The sequence below is a fragment of the Cebidichthys violaceus genome, unplaced genomic scaffold (genome assembly GCF_023349555.1).
Source record: "Cebidichthys violaceus isolate CVI_PGR_0920_01 unplaced genomic scaffold, fCebVio1.0.p SCAF_11, whole genome shotgun sequence".
NCBI lineage: Eukaryota > Metazoa > Chordata > Actinopteri > Perciformes > Stichaeidae > Cebidichthys > Cebidichthys violaceus.
In genome coordinates this window covers 2,932,190-2,940,576 of record NW_027176274.1, presented here as the reverse complement: position 1 = coordinate 2,940,576, position 8,387 = coordinate 2,932,190, and positions in this window count along the sequence as shown.

Here is an 8,387-nt window from a genome sequence, read left to right as displayed (position 1 = left end):
TAAATAAGCATGATTCAAGTGTTCTTATGTATATTATACCCACGTGTATTATAACAATACTACTACAACATTCATCCTTCCATTCAAGAGGATAGTAGTAGATTTTTGTTGACAAAAAGCCCCAATTGTTTTATTTCCCAAAAGAATTTACAAACCACTAACATGTACTCGCTACCATGTAGTAGAGACGTTTCTACTTTTGTCCCTTAAAAAAAATAAAATAGCATAACTTGCATGGGAAGGCGTATAAATAGCATGACATGTCCACATATCCTTAGCACGCATTTTTTGGCTTTTCGCGTGTTGTTTTTACACCCCAAGGCTAACGCCACTTAGCGCTACGTCGCTACGATGAAACGGTTGGGTTTAGGCAACACAATCACGTAGTTAGGTCAAGGATGAACATCACGGCTGGGCTTGAAATAACCATGTCAACTCAGTAAATACGTACGTATACAGCACAACATGAGAACAGGAAAAAAAACTTCACTAACGTAAAGAAACAACAACATTTCGGGACACCGGTACATGGCATTCAAATGACACGGGAAAAAGCAATAAAGGGGTTTTTATCGCGGGCTGAACAACCTACTAATGTTTGTGTCATTCACACGCCGTTCCCTGAGTAGCTAGATCACAATCAGAGAAGGTCGGTGCCTCTGATTTTGATCTCTGACGGTTTCGCACAGTCGCAACCAATTCCAGCGAGAGTTTGCGATTCAGCATCAGGCATTGTGTTTGAAAACGCGTTAACGTCAGCGTTACACGAGGAGCGCTCGCTCTTATCTAATGATGAATGTGTCTAGTTGAGTGTGTCGAGATGTTTACACAAAGAAATCAAGTGCCACCCCCCCCTCTCCTCCACCCTCCCACTTCCATTTCCTGTATTTGCACCCATGATTAATTGGGTCACGGTTCATGTGGCAAATTCTCCTCGTCACCCTCTGAGAGGCGGCTCTGATAGGACAGACAGGCCTGCCGCCATAACGGGGTCCATGTGAGACGGAGCCGGGCCTCCTCCCCACTACCAACGGCTCTCTGTTTCTTGTCCACATCCAGCCACAGCGATGTCCCATCAAACTGCACTACAGAGGCTGACAGGGGTGAGAGCATGACAGCATGATGGATGCAGATTCATGGATTTGTCATGGTTTGTTTTGTTTTTTAAATAAAAGATATGATAGAAGAAAGGATTATTGTCCATTGCTATAAAAAAAAAAGGACTGTCACCCTTTTTTTAAAAATGATTTTCCTTAATAAGGTTTGTCATTTTGTAAAACTTACATGATTTATGGTCCAAAATGTCTTCTCTCAGGCTTCTTTCTGCCACGGTGAGAAGAGCGATGTGATTTACGGTCACGTGTGTGTGTGTGTGTGTGTGTGTGTGTGTGTGTGTGTGTGTGTGTGTGTGTGTGTGTGTGTGTGTGTGTGTGTGTGTGCGACATGACTGAGAGCGGTTGGTTGTGTTACCGTCTGAGAAAAGCAACAACATGGCGGAACAGAACCCAGCGCTGAAAGCAGCGCTCAGGTTCTTTAGTACCGTGACGGTAAACTGCATTACAATAATGTATTTAAATATGTTAACCAAATATCAATGCAGTCCATGGTTTGGTTTTGCTGACAGGTGAATACTGAATATTACATTTGGGGGATTTTTTTTTTTATGATTGATGTGATGAAAAAAACAGCAATAGTCAGGAAGCCTAGAACAGATTCGTAAATGAAAAGTGAACTAGGAAGAGAGGGAGCAAAGAAGGAAAGAAATAAAGATGTGACGTGTGAATGTAAAATCTGAACGTGAAACCTAATTACAGTCCTCAGAGAAATGTACGGAGAAAAAAAACAAAAGAAACCCGACACAACCTCTCTGAAAAGAGCAACGGTAAAAAAAAAATAGATGGAAATAAGTTCCTCAAAACTGGACTAAAGTACAACAAAAGAACTGCGACATGTTTAGTTTCGCTGCTGCTGTTTTCTCTCTCTGTTCGGGGTGGATTTTGTTGCTCATGCAAACCAAACTGATTAACCGGGAAAATGTCTGAGTCGTAACTTCTGCCATTCCTGAGGATTCTTCTTTTTTCTTTTTTTGTTCTTCTGAGAAAGACTGACCAGAGAGGATCAAAGCTCTTACGGAGGAGCAGCTATAGGTTACATCACTACTTACTCATATCGACTGTTTATGTTGGACAGAGAGTGTTATAACAGAGGTCTAGCTAGATGTGAATGTGAAAAGCCCTGAAACAAAACAGTCTGACATGAGCGTTTATTTACTGGAGGACAGCTAAACAAGGCTTAACCATGAGGGCCGGTAATTAGAGAGGGAGGAAACAACATGTGGTCTCCTTGATGGCATTGAGGTTTTGTTACAAGGGCACACGAAAATACAAACAAGCAGACAGAAACTCCTCCCTCTCTCACCCCTCTCTCTCCTCTCTCTCTCTCTCTCTCTCTCTCTCTCTCTCTCTTTCACCCATCTCTCTCTCTCTCTCTCTCTCTCTGTCTCTCTCTCTCTCTCTCTCACCCCTCTCTCTCTCTCTCTCTCTCTTTCACCCATCTCTCTCTCTCTCTCTCTCTCTCTCTCTCTCTTTCACCCCTTTCTCTCTCGCTTTCTCTCTCTCTCTCTGTCCTCTCTCTCTCTCTTCACCCCTTTCTCTCTCTCTCTCTTTCTCTCTCTCTTTCATCCTCTCTCTCTCTCTCTCTCTCTGTCTCTCTCTCTCTCTCTCTTTCACCTCTCTCTCTTCTCGTCTCTCTCTCTCTCTCCTCTCTCTCTTTTTACCTCTCTCTCTCTCTCTCTTTCACCTCTCTCTCTCTCTCTCTCTCTTATCTTGTGAGGAGTAAGATTTGATTGGTTGTAAATCATAAAACCGACCTAATGATCTACTTACCTTCTTTATTTTCTGAATATGAATCCACGAACCTTGCATTACTTATTGTTAATACATAAAACCATGTGTGGTTCTCTGACTCCACTACAATTGAAAGCAGTCATTTTGCGTCATGAAATGTGTCGAGGCAAAATACTAAATCAGTAATTTGACTGCAAAGGTAATAATAATAAACTCATTTCATTGTGTTGCAACATGACAGCCACGGTCGAGTGCTGCCTGTGATAATTAGCTGAAGTGAGAGGAAGCATGGCGTCGTCTGGGAAGAAGTTCTGTCCGATTAAAAGAGGACATCGTCACAGAATGAGCGCTCATCAATCTTTGAAGGACACTGTCCTAACCCCCATCTCACTCCCTCTGCTGTCCCTCTGCCAGTATTGTCTCGGATATTATTCCTCCTCCATCTGCCATAGGATTAGATTCACACGACACACACACACACACACACACACACACACACACAGAAACTCAGGTTTTAGAACAATGTCTGTCTAATAAGACCTTAGAAGCAATGAACTTGAATTATAAAACCACTAAAGAGTGACAGAAATGCAGTTCATTAGTACAATTTCATTGATATAAAAACAATGAGGTGAATGGATGGAAATCTCAACTATTTAGTTTTTTAAAAACTGGTAAATAATAATTACATAAATAATCAAAGTTAAAAACCTCTCCGTTTATTATTATTATTATTATTATTATTCATCAAAAGAACATAGAGTAGATTATTGGTTTGGAGTTTCTTCAGTGATTATTTGTTTTGTGTAAGAACTATAATAATAAATCCAAATGTGAGAACAGTAAGTACCGCATATCAATCAAAAGTAACACAGTGACATCAGGCACTTTATTTTAATGTGTGTGTGTGTGTGTGTGTGTGTGTGTGTGTGTGTGTGTGTGTGTGTGTGTGTGTGTGCGCTCTCCCGTATTCTTTCTAATGGCTCCACTCTTGGAGCACCAGTCTTAGACAGTCAGGTCTGTTGCTGCGCTGTTGCAGAGACATTTAACTAAAATATTCAGGAGAAAAGCACCTTAATTATACAGATGATGGAGTACAGGCCCTGAAGTCGTGTGTGTGTGTGTGTGTCTGTGTGTGTGTGTGTGTGTGTGTCAGTATCACACAGCTTCCATAATAGCATCTAATTGGCTATAGCTCCGCAGATGCCTCACTCTCATTGGGTGCATCTGTGTTGTCTCGACTGTTGCTGCAGTTTTAGTTGTTTTTCCTGCACATTTATATGTTGAGATATACACACACACACACACACACACATATGTGTGTATGTCGGCATCTTTGCACAGCGTAGATATGCAAAGCACACATATACAGACACTAGACAAGTGTGCATCACCGCTCGCTATGCACGTCCACACAAACAAAGTGTGGTGTGTTGTGACAGACTGTTTACTTCTGGTGCTGCGGGAGAGGAAGACGAGACAAAATGGAAGAACACAGTGGAGTCAGGAAGCACACACACACACACACACACATACATACACACACTTGTTGCCTGCTTCCTGCCAAAGCTCCTAAATGAGGTGTTCCTTTTTCATTAATCATGGCTGTTGTTAAGGTTACCTGAGCGACACACAGTCAAGCTGTTTTGGGGGGGGGGGGGGGGAAGAAATGGCATCCGGAGCACTGAGTGACACTGAACAGCCTCGCATGCGCACTAATTATATTACATTAATGTAATTATTTCAACACCTACTCATTAAATTACCCTCTCAGCCTACACAGTGCAATAAGTTCAGCGAGAGAGAGAGAGTGTGTGCGGTTTGATTTATTGGAGAAGGAAAACGTACAGAAGCATGTACTGTAGATAGAACGTGAGGATTAATGAGCGCCGCAGAAGTAAAACAATTGTTGCTTTGAGGCGGTTCTACTCTAAGCAAACGCTAAAACAGAACCGGATGTAATGCAAATGTCTTAATAGTGATGTCTTTGTCTACTATTGTAAACCACCCCCCCATGTGAAATTTTCTGTGTTTCTATCATCTGCTCCCAGTCTCGCCTGTGGACCTATGAACAGTTGGCAAGCACGGTGCAAACCGAGGCTTTGGGTGTGGCGCGCACATCGACGTTTAATTCCAACTGCATCAGTAAAACCTTGCGTTGCCGTGTTGCAACACTCCTAGCCGTGCTGCGATGCATGATATGCAGATTACAAGCCTACTGGAACCATAGCTAAACAGTTCTTACAATGTAACTATTCATTAGTGAGGACAAACCTTTCAACCACAAAGGCATTCTAACCACTGTAAAGTAGTGCCAAAGGAATACTCGCCTTGGCACTTTGATGTGTTTAAAAGAAGATTAGAAGTCGATTAGAAGCAGATATAAACTTCTTCATGATCACAACGACCGCAAGAGTTCCTTTAGATTCATTATCGTCTTGTACCCGCTGACAATCAAGTATTAAGCCTCGACTTTCTACATGTTGGGGGGATGTTTTCAATGCAGCAATACATGTGCATTTAAAAAGGAAATTATGGAGCATTAAAAAGAATTATGGAAACTGTTAGAAAGTGCAGTCTGCTCATGGATGAGCAAACCGAACGTGGGATAGCGAGGCCGAGTTGCCGGCGTGAGCAAGTGAACAATTATGTGCTTCTTAGACTGGGTGTGATTATCTTTGCTCAGGTGAAAATAATCGCATCGACTCAAAGGAAGAGGTTGTCACATTAGTGATTATACGTTGCTGAAGATGCTCAAATTGCTTGCTCGTCAAATAAACTGCACACGAGGACAAAAAAAACCCCCACCATCTATGAAAAAACAAGACATTGTATCGACTTGTTATTACCCACGGAGTGTCTTTGCCATAAAATAAACTGTTGCAAAAACAAAAGCCCAGGCTGAACGATCCACCCAAAGCCATTTAAAATAACACCAGGCGGTGGTGTTTTTAAAAAGGTGCAAGGTTCTAAGATCGTGAGTTTTCTAATGCCAACATTGTAGACAGCGAGCCAGCAAGCTCGTCACTAACGGTGCTAACATCGCTAACGGTGCTAACATCGCTAACGTTGCTAACATCGCTAACGTTGCTAACGTCGCTAACGGTGCAAACTACGGCCGAAGGTTTTGACAGGCCTAACCAGAAGAAACGGCATTATCAGCTATAACAGCGCCCGTGAGTTAACCAGCGGGCACGCTCAGTGCACTAACACGCACGGCTATGTCAACAAAGCAACGGAGAAAGTATGGGGGCCTTCCCAACATAGTGACCTCTTGTACCAAGTGCACTAAAACACCATTTAAAAAAAACCTTTCTACCAGCCACTGGCCTTACATTGAATTCTAGCGATAAATAACAGCAGCAATGAGGTTGTTTCATGCCGTATGTCAATCCAGAGCTATATACAGAGTACAGCTAAAGCCACACTTTTTCTCTGCTGTGCCCCACTTGCCTTTAAATGCCTCCTTGCTACCGTATGTGTATATACTTTATTCTAAATCACTGTTTACGAACGATCGAAAGCAACAGTTCAGGTCAAGACGAGCCACTGACTCCGTCATCGCTCATCACAACCAACCCCGTTCCCGTAAAACAAACAACGGCGCCTTCGTCACGGATCAGGTATGCTGGCATCCATTATCCATTATTTTTTTTTTTCGGTGCAGTCGGACTACGTATGTCCTCCGGCACACATGGTTACCATCAGCACGACTCTCGCCACAAAAACCACGGTGTTAGTCTAATCTCTAAATACCGTGTGTAATGGGCCCATGTCATTACGTTGCTTCGTTTTATGACACACACACACGCAGTCCTCGACACGGCACAGCGATGACTGTGTGTGTTTGCACCACATCCAAACAGAAACACTGTAATACTGAATGGAACAAAAAAAAAAAAAAAAAAGCTCTCCTCGGTCCTCACGGCGGCTGTCTTTCATGTGAAGAGTGTCTGATGCTCTTCCTGTCTCGTTTCAGACGCTTTCAGTGCATTCTGGAGAGGGCTTAACGCCTTTCACCGACATGCAGGCACACGGTATGAACCTCTCCCTTCGCTCTTGTGTGTCCAGGCTTTTATCTCTGCGGGTTCGTGGGTAAGGTGGGGGCTTGCCCTAAAGTCGAGACATTTGGGTAAACTTATATTATCCTCTGTCTGTCTTTAACTGTCACTCTTCTCTTCCGGCGTCTTCTCTCTCTCTCTCTCTCTCTCCGACTACCAATACTCATCCTGAGAACAGAGATTACCTCCATTTGTCTTCATTAGCATAGAGGCTAACAGGCCCTTTGCTGGAGCCCGTGGGAAACAGCTGTAATTGCTAAGATAGCTGTAGACTAAACCACTGAAGGAATCTGAAGAGCTGTGTGTGTGTGTGTGTGTGTGTGTGTGTGTGTGTGTGTGTGTGTGTGTGCGGATGTTTCAGTGATGGAGGGATTTCAGCGATGAACTTCACCTTGACACTCATGCCTCAAGCTCCTCTCTTCTGTCTTCTGTCTCTATGTGTAATGCGTTGCATGTAAGAGGAAACAGCAGCCCAGCTGTTTCTGAATATCATCCTAGGAATTTATCACAACGATATTCTGGCACCAACCTCCTTTGGCGATGCGGAGATTTCCATGAAAAGACTCTCACAAATTTAGCTAGCTGCTCGAGAGGGGTATTTTTTTGACTTTCCAATTCATCCGAATGAATGCAGAAACGAATTACCCTCGCATATCTGAACTACTAGGGAGGAGAGGTTGTTTGATCCATTCTAATATATGGATGATTGCAATACACTTTGATTCAAATTATGAAGGCTGCGCACTCATCCTCAAAAAAACTCCCTATTCGGGTCCAACTTGCAGCTGAAATGCTTCAAATTGCAAGCACAAACAAACACGAAAATTACAGCAACTGAGCCCAATTAGGGGATATTTTTGCATCGCTTTCTGTGGTTCATGGTTGATTAGCTGCCTGTTCAGGTAAATAGTACCATTGAGTACATCTGGAGTTCAAAAGAGTTCAAGTGTGACTCCAAATTGTACTGTGAAGTCAGAGTTTTGCCGGACTTATATCAATAAAATAGGCTCAGAGAGTTGTTTATAATAATTCAATAGTTAGCTTGGAAGTTGAAGGTTCCCATGCTGCACCAGTGAGGAGTTTCATACAGAGCTGTTTGTCTGCAGTTGCTCGCATTATTTTTCTTATTATGTTAAAAGGAGAGGAGGGATAGGACAACCAACGATGGAGGATGACGAGAACCTCGCCTGTATATAGTATACAATTCTTTGTATTCGTCAACTGGCATTATGACTCCCACTGCAATCCCAAAGTGCAACATTACATCATTGTTGACAAAGAGGGCAACAGAAAAGAAGGGCAAGCTGCACCACAGACAGCGCTGGGCGATTATTACTCCGTGTAAGCACACACTATGCTATGTGGCCCGGGGGCGCCCGGCTTGCGTGTTCAATGCAACCAACATTCACACGCATGCTAAAGCGCTGTGACACAGGCCCGTGGCGCTGTGTCAGTGACTCACACGCTGAGCATCACGCCA